The 12,883-nt window shown below is 35.0% G+C and overlaps 1 long non-coding RNA gene across 1 annotated transcript in view; it reads right to left on the bottom strand.

The window, feature by feature from the left end:
* Window positions 1-10,346: 10,346 nt before the first annotated feature.
* The window catches only part of LOC141452199 (uncharacterized), a 100,504-nt gene continuing 97,967 nt past the window's right edge, over window positions 10,347-12,883 (bottom strand). Inside the window, exon 3 of the long non-coding RNA XR_012457269.1 lies at window positions 10,347-11,627. This is a non-coding gene — a long non-coding RNA (uncharacterized lncRNA). The remainder of the gene's footprint in view (window positions 11,628-12,883) is intronic.

Genomic DNA, 12,883 nt, shown 5'->3' with positions numbered 1-12,883 from the left:
GAAACAAATTTCCAACATCTTCTCTTAAATCTTCTCTTACACCTCTTGTGACTTGTATTAATGGGTTGGTACAAAACAGCGGCAACTCTACTTATTTGATTCTTAGCTGAAAATTGGATCTCGGCTGTAGACTAAAACCGTAATGTGGTAGAATGGTATTAATTGATTTATACAACACTCATATATATAATATACTTTTTAAAGTAGGGCTCATCACAATATCTGAGATCATAGGTACCTGTAGCGTTTTTAAAAGACAAACTGTCTATCACCGGACAATGAGTTATAAGTAGCTTCCAGGATGAGAAATTCTAGCCAGCAGCTGGATTCGAAACGTTATCCACGTGAAAATCCAGTACACTAACCCCTGATGATTGCATTACAATGGTTTTGTGGTTAAAATTTTAAACTCTTTAAAGTGAATAGTAACGCAATAAAAATTATTTAAAATTGCATCTAATTACCAAATAGAATACCTCTATTTACACCTTCGCTGACGACACTGCCATTCTCTCCACACACTCTGACCCTATCCTTGCAGTACGCTCACTACAGTCCCACCTTCACTCAATAGAACCTTGGTTAGAAAACTGGCGTATAAAAATTAACCCAACTAAGTCTAAATACATAGTCTTCACACTAAACGTCAAACTCCACCACCTGTCTTCTTACATCATACACCTATCCCACCAGCCGACCATGTGCAGTACCTTGGAATGTACCTAGACAAGAGACTTACCTGGAATCCCCATACGAGACTTAAACGTACCGAACTAAACAAACTATACAAACTTCTAGCCAGACTACTCGAAAACGCTCAAAACTCTCACTACAGAACAAACGACGACTCTATACAGCTCTTTTCACACCAATATGGACTTACGGACTCGAACTTTACGGAACAGCTCAAAATCAAGCATCAATAGACTGCAAACACTCCAATCCAAAATACTCCGCCGCATAGTAGACGCTCCATTCTATGTTAGCAACCACACAATACATACAGATCTCCAAATTCCACTCATCTCCGAACTTGCCAAAATCCGAATATAAAAATTTTCATCAAAAACTCTCATTTCATCCCAACCCTTTAGCTGCAAACTTCTCTTCAACTACGCTACCCTCCAATCCTCGAAGACGGCTGAGGCGCCGTTGGCCCCGTGACCAACTGGGTGACTAATGGCGGCCATCACTGGATGACCGTCATTCAAGTCTGCCACGCTATTTATATACATTCATCACATTTACTTATTGTACCCTGTAGGTACAGGTGTAAATTACATTAAAAGGATAAATATTAATAAAAAATACCAAATAGGAAAATTGTTTATTGAAGAGATCGTTACCCAGCTTAGCGACTTTGTTCATCTTCAGGTTCAAATCAAATCAGATGTAAAGCAATGCCATTCACGGATAGTGTACTGTCACAATCAGATTCCTAATAGTACAGGGCGTAATTTTTGCTATTGATATGCCCTTATCACACTATCTAGATTAAGCTGAAAATTGACGTTTGCCGATAGCCGCTCATGAATATTTAAATAAAGCAGGCTATTCAGGACAAAATCTCCGAGTGTCTTCAGCATTTTGAATGAAGTTGGTATTTGTGTAAAATTAAATAGTCTACAGTTGAAAACAAAAATTGGTGTACATAACCTTGATGATTGTGACATAGAATTTGCCTTATTTAGACTGTCACAGTTAGAGTTGTTTGTGTAAGAAGAGGGGATAATTAAAAAGGCAATTAGGAACACATAGAATCACCTACCGCACATAACAGCGAACAAACCGATGAATTCAAGGAAAAAAAAAGAAGAAGATTATATACTCATCAGAGTGGCCGTGGGTATACTCACCACAATAGCGGTGAAGAACAGATTGTGGGTGAGCGAGGAAGAAGACATGAAGTTAACTATCATGGGGCGAGGAGCTGGCTCTCGGATGGATTGCAATTATATGACAATTAAAATGGTTGTTAATTCAACTGGTTCTCTTTATTATGATTTCATTTGGGCCAGAATAGTGCTTCTCTTTTTGTAGTTTATAAATAAGTATCTCTTACAGCATTTGTATTCATTCTAATCTGTTTTCAGTATTAGTGGGCGAATAACTGTACAAGTTGCATTAAATGGCAGCTCCCATACCATAATCTGAACATGAAACATAAAGAAAGGGTTTCGGAAGACCTAAACCTTCTACGGGTACAGATTCTCTGAAGAGATTTGAATATAGCGGCTTCAAGCGTTCATTTTGTCATTTTGTCTTGATGTGCTGCAATTGGATAAAACTCCAATTTTATATCAGTAATTTTAAAACCCATCTGGGCTTATGGAATAGAGCTGTGGGGTTCAAGCAAACGCTCCAATCTCCAAATTCCAATGGGATTCAATCTCTTCAATCTAAAATACTTCGGACTACGTAAACGCTCCATTTTATGTCTCCATCCTGACTATATCCACTGACTTTAACATTCCTTTTATCACCCAAGTTGCTAAAACACGATACAGATAACTCCACTTCAGCCTGCAATCTGATATAAATCCTCTAGCTCAAAATCTTTTTTCTAGAACTCTTCCTGATAACCCGGACAAGACGCCTTAAGAGACAGTGGCCTCGTGATCTCCTCTCAAGTGAAGAGAGTGACTAACAGTCTAATTTTTTTGGAGTGTTACCACTGGGTAATGCTTCATTGCTTCTGTTATCACTGTTACTTATAGCGCCAACGCGGTGATTGTAGCACGAATAAACGCACAAAAAATATTAGTAAAAAATAAAAATAAATAAAGTAAAAGAAAAGTAGCGTCCATTTTTTTTCAGGCGGGCTTTAGACAGACGACAGATGGAAATTAGGTGTCTTGGACGGAGGCGATGGAGCAAACCACACTTTACTGCAAATTTTTCATATTAAATATTAAATAAAATTTAAAGATCCTAGACCGGGAATCGAACCCAGTACCACAGCAAATCTCAGCTATGCGAATTTCTACCGTGGTGTCTCAATTTCATATCAGTAAAACGTCTCCGAATGAACTCCTTCGAATATCGGACTTATCTGTGAAGTGGTTATAAAATGCAGAACATGAGAACGATGGTTCTCCGTCCAATGTTTTGTAAGAGAGATTTCGACTAAGTTCTTTAGTTTTGTTTGTTTAGTGTATGTAGAAACACGGAGATTGTATTTTCGCATACAGTTAAGGCAATAATCATAATTAAAGTGTTGATCTGCGCAAGTACAGTAGGTACCCATCTTTGCACTTCTTTAAAGTTCATTTATTCATTGTGCTCAAAATTTAAAACGAGTTGTTTATTTATAAAAATGGCCATTAGTTTGTTGAAATATTGATCAAAATTAAATAAAAGGAATACTTAATTTTTTCGAAACATCTTTTGGGTAGCCTTGGTGGTTAAACTGAATGGTACATTCAGTCCCATTGGCGGTCAATGTTGTCTAGGTGTCACCATCGTTGGGTTATTTAGTTCTAGCCTTGTAGGAAGCCATTTCTTCAATTGAAAGGTTTAAATATGTTTAAAAATTGTTTCGCCGTAAAGTCGGTAAGGTCTAAATTTTCACGTATCACATCTCTCTTTTAAGTGTTAAAAAAAATAAAAAGAAAAGACAATTACCAAATTTGGCAGTTTTAATGATTTTGTAAATTTAAATCAATCATTAAACATTCAGAAACAAGAGTCTATTGAACGTAAAAAATAACTAGCACTAAAATTTATCCGTCCTTTTTTACAAATTATCTTTTAAAATGGTAAAACGAACCTCTTTTCTATTAATATTATTTCTTCTTCTTGCCGGAAATGAATTATTGATAAAACATTAAGAATGATTTTATGCACGCCCAGCTTAGTTCCCTTGAAACCCATTTCCGTTGCAGTTTATCACTACCTATATCCTTTGGAATTCATCCAAAGGTAACATTTGCTGCATGGATTGTTCTATATTTGTACAATGTTTTATCAATTAATTATATGTGTGTGACATATATATTATTATTGAACCAATAATTTTCATTTGTGTGGTAGAGTTGTTAGTGTGGGTAAATATTTCTTTAAATTTCTAAAATTAGATAGATCGTTCAAGTTCGAAAAAATGAAGTTTTCTTCTTTATTAACCGCAAGCTTGAAATGATTTTAGCAAAGTATTTCTTGCTCTACAAAAAATTCATTCAATAAAACTATTTCAAAAATAAGAACTCGAATAAATGTTAAATAATTTTACGAAAAAAATTGTACACAAAAAAAACAGAAAAATTCGAGAATTTCTACTTTAATAAAAAAGCAAAATATTTTCAGAAATAAGCCCGACTGGAGATGGTTTACAAACCGTTCGTTATAATCACAATTTTAGTTTTTAGGTTTCTTTACGTAACAAAATTGAGGAAAATATCATGATTATTCTAATCCTAAAAAATAAAACTGAAATAAAATAACATTAATTAATGCAGTTTAATTCATATTTAATCAAAATCGATAGGAAGAAAATAGTACTTTTTTTTAAATCATTTATTAAGTGACAATCAACGCATTGCGTTGTAAGCAACAAGGGTAACAATAAGCAACATTCACACATATCAGAGTGGAGAAGTTATCCAGCGGTAACACTATACATTCTAAATTCTACTGACTAAGGAACGGATTTTTATGTATTTAAAAATGCCAAATATTTAATTAAAATATGCATTTATTTTCGTCAATTATGTGGAAAATATGTGATTTTCTTAAAATATTTTCTGGAATATTTAAGTAAAATGGACATTTTTTTTATGAAAGTGGAAATTTTTTTTGGGGGGGCAAGTTATAATTATTTATACAAGAAAAGAACATTTTTACAATTTATAATAATTTATTAGGAACAAAATAATTTGTTTTTACAAGTTATAATGATTTATACAACAAAGAACATTTTTACTATTTATAAAAAGATGTGTTAAATTTTCAATTTTGAAAACTTCACTCTTCGAAATTGTTTGCAACCACATGAAATTTCAAATGTTGGAACGTAAAGTGACGACGATCTGGGCGTAAGATGGACTTGTAACGACTAAAATCCTTTGAAATGAGGATTTTTAAGTTTGTGGAAAGGGATATCTGCTCTAACCAAAGCCCGACACAGATCTGTACTCAGAGTAGACTTACTTGATGATGGAGATGTAAGGAAGGCTTGATAGGACGTCCTCTCTTTCTTTCTGTTTTTATTCTCTATGTGCGATCCGGTGGCAATATGTTGGGTGACTTGGGAACGTTGAGAGCAAGAAACGCTTGTCACAAGCTGTGCAGTACAAAATGTCTCCATCACTTCGAAAAAGTTCTGCTGGAAACTCGCGAAGATATTTAGCAACCAGTTGTTTGTTTGAGGCCGATGTTCGTGGCATTTTACCCCAAAAAAAATACACTAAGTGACCGAACGAAATGAATTGGACACTTCAACGAACGAGCTGAAAGAACAGACAACGTCAGACAACTTCAAAGTGCCCGTCACTGTTTAGCAGCATTCTGTGTAAATTACAATAACCATTGTACCTACTGTGATTCACAGCTACAGTCTGGTTCACAGTTCCTGTCAACCACCTCCCAATTATGAAAATATGCCCAAAATGAAAAATATGTACATATTTTGATTAAATATGTAGAAATATTTATTTATTTTAATCAAATATGTATAAATATGCGATAACATCCAAATATGTGGAAATATGTGAAATAAAAGTAGACTCAAACGGCTTAAAAAGTGTCAGTATGAATACTTCTAGTTGAAAAACGTCTGTAAATTGCCTAGAAAAAAATATGTAAATACATACGAATCCGTTCCCTACTACTGACTCTCTTCATCAGAGAGGAGATCGCGAGGCCCACTGTCTTTTAAGACGTCTAGAAGTGTTGTCTGGAAATGTTCTGGAAGATAGTTGTTGTACAAGTGGATTGTGATGAGATTGAATGTTAAGATGGAATTTACTGTAACGTGTTTTTGCAACTTGTGTGACGAAAAGAATGTTCAAATCTGTGTGAATGGTTTGTTTGGTGACGTAAAAAGGAGCGTTTACTATAGACCGAAGAATTTTGATGGACTGGATCCTTTGCAGATTTGAGCATTTGGTTGAACCCCACAGTTCGATGCCATAAGCCCAGACTGGCTTTAATATATACTTTCATATATAAGGCTTCTGTTGTCCAGAGTGAGTTTTGATCTGTTGTTGAATAGTCTTTTCAGTTGTCAGAAGCGTCTGTTGAGTTCTGTTCTGTTAAGTCGAGTATGAGGATTCCAATGTATGTCTTTTGTCAAGGTAAAGCTTAATACTTAAAGTTAAATTCTTTTACTATAAAAATCACCAAATGGCGGCAAACCATTTACTTAATGTTCTAATAACGCCCATCATAACTAGCATAATTTATTTGAAGACCCCACTCGCATTCATTTAATAAACATTGTCCTTCATATTTAATGCAATTTTATTAAAACAACGCCAGTTGGGCACTCGGGTTGGGAAACGAAATGCACTCTCTACTTTGTGAAAATTGCATAATGATCACCAATAATTTATTTCCACCAAAATTATCTAAAACACAGATTCCAAATTGATTAACCTCAAAATTGAGACATTGATGAAGATTTTGGAAATCATTGTTTTGTAGCCAGAAGTTGTTTTAACCTTCGACCTCTCCGATACTCTTTAATCTTATGATTGTTGGTACCCATTTGTTGTCACTAATTCACCATCTAATCCTGATTCATATAATGAAGATAACAAAAAATCGCATTACTTAACATCCCATTCTAACGATCTGCTTTGTAAGTTAAAGAATTGAATTGTAAATTAAAGAATTCGTTAATCATTTACAGAAATGTTCCCTAAAAACTGTGAGTATAATAGGTACGAAATAGATCTTTATTGATATTGTAACATATCGAAGTATCAGTTCAGTTACTTTTTTTTTTTTTGTAGAAATAAGAATATTTTATAGCTCTAGAGAGTATCAGATACTTTTACAAATTTCGAGCAGAATTGTCTCATAAAATTAAATTATCTAAACACAATATGGATGCTCCACCTATCACTTATCATCTAACGTTATTTATTGATTCATTTTTAATTGTATAACTGAGATCGTTAACAATTTATTTGTACTCTCCCAATTCTCCATGTTTGGTGACTTATTATGGCTATTATTTTTATTCCGCAGGATCATATCGTAATGAAGATGGAGTTCAATAATTCATAATGATTAATGAAATAGTGTAAAGCGTACACTAAACTTGATTGGCCAATTTTCTCATTCAGTGGTGGGGAACTAAAATAATATAAAAACCTGTACAATTATCGCAAGCAATTTAGAGAAAGTTATTCTTTTTACATTAAGACTATCCAAGTTTCTATAATGGCCGAGTTTAAATGGAAACCATGGGACTCAAAACAAAAAAAAATATGTCTTGTTTTGCTTATGATTGATTCAATTTAAATCGAAGCACATCCGAGCCAAGGAATGTGAGAAATAAAGAGATCAAGTCCCCTCCATCTCTTCAGCTTGCACACTCCGGCTACAATCTAAAATTATACATAACTATTCGTATAATTTAAAAATATAATAACTTAATTGAGGGAATTTACTATAAAGAGCCCTGGCTTCATATTTATTTTTATTTCCACAAATTATGTACGAGATTAGGCACGAACACTTTCGGGCCGGCCTCTTTAGGTCCACCTTAAAATTATACTCTACCTACTTTAATGCAACAGTTTCATTTAGTTATTTCGTAATAATAATTATAATGGTAAAGGAGTTGAAGAAAACATTTTGGTTTAACGTTATGGTTATTCATAGCGATATCTAGCCTTCTAAATGTTAGGAATTTCAAAATTTTAACTTTCTCTTGCAATACTAGGTAAGGGGAAGTATTGCGATCGTGCCAACATAACAAGTTTTCCGCGCAAATATCCGCTTTGAGAAGGGCGGGAGTTGGACTGGCTTTGTATGCGGGAGATCCCAAGTTCGAATCCCGCGTATCACTACTTTTTATGTGTTAGAAAAAGTTGTTTATAGTAAAGTATGAGCTTCCGCCTCCGTCTACGACACCTAATTGGTAGTTGGATCTTAAGCTCCGCCTGAAATAATAGGCGATTACTTTACTAATTTACCTACTATCTATTTCGAAGTCCTCAAAGTCCCAAATAGTCTTTCTCTCTCTCAATGGCACTACATCCCAGTTAGTTGGGTCCTGGCCTCCTTGATCTTACTCCGCCAGTCGTTCCCTCTCTCTTGCAGCCACCATCTAGTTCGCAATAGCTGCCTGACATCCTGCATCACACTGTCAGACCATCTTAGCTTTGATCTCCCAACTCTCCTTTTGCAGTCAGGGACTTCTTGTAGAAGTTTGTACAGGGTCTCTTCATGGGTCATTCTTGCAACATGTCCGGCCCATCGAAGTCTGATTAGCTTAATTAACGCTATAATATTCGTCTCTTTTGTTCTGCGACGCCAAGTCGTGTTCTCACGTATTTTGGGCCGAAGATCTTACGCAGTATTTTCCTTTCGTACATTAAAAGGCGTTGTTCATCTGCTTTCGTGTTTGCCTAGGTTTCTGGAGGCATATACCAGGACAGGGTGAATAAGAGTTTTATAAATGCTTAGCTTGGTTGCCCTGTCCAACAACTTACTTCTCATGAGCCTGTAAAGGCCGAAGTAGCTACTTATTCGCGGATATGATCCTCCTGCTGATCTCGCTCGAGACGTCACTGCTAGCAGGTACACAAAGCTGTCGACTTTAACAAATGAGTAGCCGCCGACTCTAAGGGAGGCCTTCAAACCTTTGATCGTTAGTTAAAAGGTCCATACTTCTGACAGCCTTTTCTATCTCCACAAAAGCCGTTCTTACAGCATCGGCAGATCTTCTTATAATGTTGATATCGTCAGCATACGCGAAGAGCTCTACAGACTTATGAAATATAGTTCCGGTTGTTCGTATTTCGGATTTTCTGATAACCCACTCCAAAGCTAAGTTAAACAATAAGTAGGCTAACGCCTGCTTACCACCCTGTTTCAAAAAGTCCCAAATAGTGCTTTTCAGAAATTAATCTACCTATATTATATCTATCTGTATGTGAAATTTTGGGTGGCATGATCAGGCCTAATTACTAATAATAATTAGGTTATTGGACAAAAATAGCTTATTGAAGCGATACTTTACCATTTCTGTTTTTGCATTTTTTTGATATTTGAGATACAACTTTGATTTCTTTATTTTTAACCAAGGATATTGGATTGAAGGCATTTCTGTGCTAGAGAGAGGTTGGACATTTCTGTAATATGTACCTTTTTTATATAATACATGGGATGAGTATCTAGTAAATATAAATACATAAATACTAATCATGTTCGATTATATACGATTAGCTATAAAACCATAAACAAAAAATTGTACCATTTTTAAATCATTAAGTTCAAAGTGCCATCCTTTCCTACGAGAATATCGTTTATTCTTTTTTTACCACGCTAATGCTAGAGTAATTAAATATTACCATAAATAGGTGAGACAATGATAGAAAGGGCAAACAGAAAAATAGCAAGAATCGATTCCGCCATTATTATTTGTCCCTTTCTAGAAGAAGAGGGCGTGACAGTAGTGTTTGTTAAGGGGCCACTCCAAACAGCTGTTGGAGAGAAAACGCTGACGTACTACCTTTCTTAGAGGCAAGAAAACTTTTCCCATCACTTAAAAGCGGTCCTACAACCGAATGACTTGGTTGATACAAACTAACTGGTCGCTCGTTTTCTGCACTTAATATCTGTTCTCATTAATCTGACTTTAATAGCTGCAATGAAATTGCATTCGTTAAGCGATGAAAGATGCAATCTACTCTGTATGCATCCTTATAAAAGTGTTTTTATTGTTTTCAAAATTTGTACTATCTATCCATCTTGAATCAAAAACTGATTCAAAAAGCGTGATATTGAAAAGCACCCAACTTGGGCAATTTTGTTCTCTTTTCCATTAAAAGTAAATATTCCCTAATTTTCTCTAAAATGAAGGGCGTATCCTTGTTTGTATCTGGATTTTTTTTTGTATCAACGCGGATCAAATAGATTTTGAGAAAAACGACGCCAAAAAATTGGGCAAAAATCGACATTTTGGATTGAGTTTTATTTATTTATTTTTTTCTTCTTTATAAACAAAGCAGAGCCTAAATCCATGAACGCAGGATTTTCATGAATCATTCCTTGGAATTAACACTTTCTTAATCACTGCTGATAATCAATTCTGTTCGTCATTTCGAAACAAAATGAACTAGAATACCCGGAGCAGTCAGTAAAAAGTTTTGGCCATTGCTTGGTTGGGAAGCTTTGTGGTTAAGTAAGTTTTGTTTTCTCCATTAGGCGCTGAAATAAATGTTTCGAACTTCAAACTGAAATTTAAGTAAAGTAGTCCAAGAAAAGCAGGTTAAGGCGGTTTTGAATTGCCACCGTATGACAAACAGACTACCATTTCCAAATATTGTACACCTAGCAATTAATAATAAAAATTGTTTTTTGTGGGAATGGAAGAACTCAGTGATTAGAAGAGTTGGAAACCCAAATGGAGAACTAGGTTTCGAATCCAGCACTTAGATTTTTTCTCTCCTACAAGCCCCTTACAGCTCACTGTTTGGTAATAAAAAGTGTTGACCATAAGGGAGGCCAGCAGTGCACTGTAAAGTCTTCGGGTTTCTTCAAAGTTTCTTCAATTTGAAGAAAAAAGAAAATGGCTGACCAAAATGGCCTCTTCACTCAATTAATTTTCTCAAAAACCTCTCTCGTGATTTGTTTCTATTTGAATGAATGAATAATAAAATACATTTGGTGTCCCATAATAAAAATAAATAAAGTAAAATAATTTATTTGAACATTTTATACAGATTACAAACACAGAAATCTACAATCTTTATTTGAAATATTTACTTATTAAATCGATTTAGGGCACATTTGTAACAGAGAGCAGACGTCCATTCCATTAATGTACCATTTTTGTGTGATGTGCGATTATATATTTAAAATACTATTAAAGAAGTTTAAATTATACTGGCCTTATTAGTTTAAATAAAATTCTTCAAACAAATTTACCACTTAAATTGGAGAATTTTGACTTTTTTTGATATTTATTTTCGGAAAATAATGCCCAAGATTTCCTCTAGACCGCTTTAGAGCTAGGGTTCCTTTAAGTGACATATCCAAGCAATTTGGGGTTTCACAATGGGTAAAACCTTAGTAAAATCAAATATGATTATAATTCACGGGTTTTTTTTTTTTTAAAAAATCTGTGTGTCAGAACCTTGAGAAAGTCTTTTAAGATTAATGTCTGATTGGTTTCTATTTCACAACAATCAACGATTACTGCAGTTAACACATTTCCAAGCTTCTAATGATGAAGAAAAATTACATTAAACGAATGAAGTTATAGATAAATTGGTTCTTTGAGCCAGTTGCTGTTTTGACAACTTAGGTTCCTCTTTTTCGCTAAATTCTCTTTTTTTCTAACCGACAGCTACAAGCCGAGACGATCTTCAAAGTGGTTTGCAGAGTAATCATTTCCGTTCATGTCAACTGAAGATCTTTTACTTCCATTCTTAGGTCGTTCAACCAAGGGCCATCTGAAAATAAAAAAAGTTTCACATTTTACATAAAAATTTTATTTATTTTACAAACTCAAATCTATTAATAATAAAAAGGATATTGGTGTGCTGTAGATGGCCTTTATTAGTAGAGATTTATAAGCAGATTCCGTTCAACCAAAAATTATTCGGATAAAAACGCAGTAGGTATTGGAAAATAATATTTAGTAAGAAAATATTAAGCTCAAATTGGAAAAAGTAAAAAGATATTACGTTAACAATAACAAATAGTTGTCTGGGAAGGGATTAATTCGGTTGTTTGCGGATTTAACGCGGATACCTCGGGTCCGAATCCAACTGTTGGACCTTAGATTTCCTGTGAGCTTCTTACAGCTCACTTTCCCGTAGTAGACAGTATTGTTCATAACGAGAGAACACGCAATGCACTGAAAAAAGCTCCTGTCGCCAATGATCACGGTGACGTGCCTTAAAAAACAAAAAACAAATAAATGACGAAGTGTACATTTACAAATCACACATGTTTTATCCTCTTCGGTTTAAGAAGCTATTAATTGAATGTGCCTAGTTGCGGTCCATTGTTCTTTTCAATTATTACAATTTTAGTGTCGTAGAATAAACAAATTCATCATTGCGTAGTGCGAAACAAGAGCCTGTATAAAGAGGTTAATAATGTGAATGGTTATCTGTGGCGGTAAAGCTTTCTGGCAAAGTGGAAGGTGCTAGAATGCTGCAGAGTGGGTGGAGTTTGAGGATGGTGGGCCAAGTTCTGTGTAGAAGGTTGAGCGAACTGAACCAAGTTTCTCTCCACAGCTTCTAATGGTCGCCATCACCTCTAAGCGCTCCCTGATTCATCCCTCACTTCTCCAACAGCTCCTCCCTACCCTAGTTCGGCTATAATTATAATAATTGTACCTCGTTACTTTTAGAACACCAAACCGCCATCCTTTCGCCAGTTCCAGCATGACTGCACTGACGAGCCGCGTCCCGCATCACTTACCGTTACACTAAACCCAGTACTGGAGGAAGCTTAAGGAAGCGATTTGTATAATTGTCTGAAAGAGGATGATCAAATTGCTAAAGAGAATTTAGCTGCAAACAGCTGTGACGGTCATAATGCAAACAATATAACTTTAATTTACCAATAACAACTTTTACAAGGAGAATCATTCTTCAGGGAGAGACCTACTTTAAGTTCTAACCGCTTACACAGGCGATTAATGTGGCACTGGCAAAATTAAAGTTCTCTGACAAATTCTAAGAAGTTTCATTTTAGT

Source organism: Rhodnius prolixus, unplaced genomic scaffold (genome assembly GCF_049639745.1).
Source record: "Rhodnius prolixus isolate KJV_2025 unplaced genomic scaffold, Rpr scaffold_3, whole genome shotgun sequence".
NCBI classification, from domain to species: domain Eukaryota; kingdom Metazoa; phylum Arthropoda; class Insecta; order Hemiptera; family Reduviidae; genus Rhodnius; species Rhodnius prolixus.
Note: the sequence above shows the minus strand (reverse complement) of the source record. Positions and strands in the feature narration are given on the sequence as shown.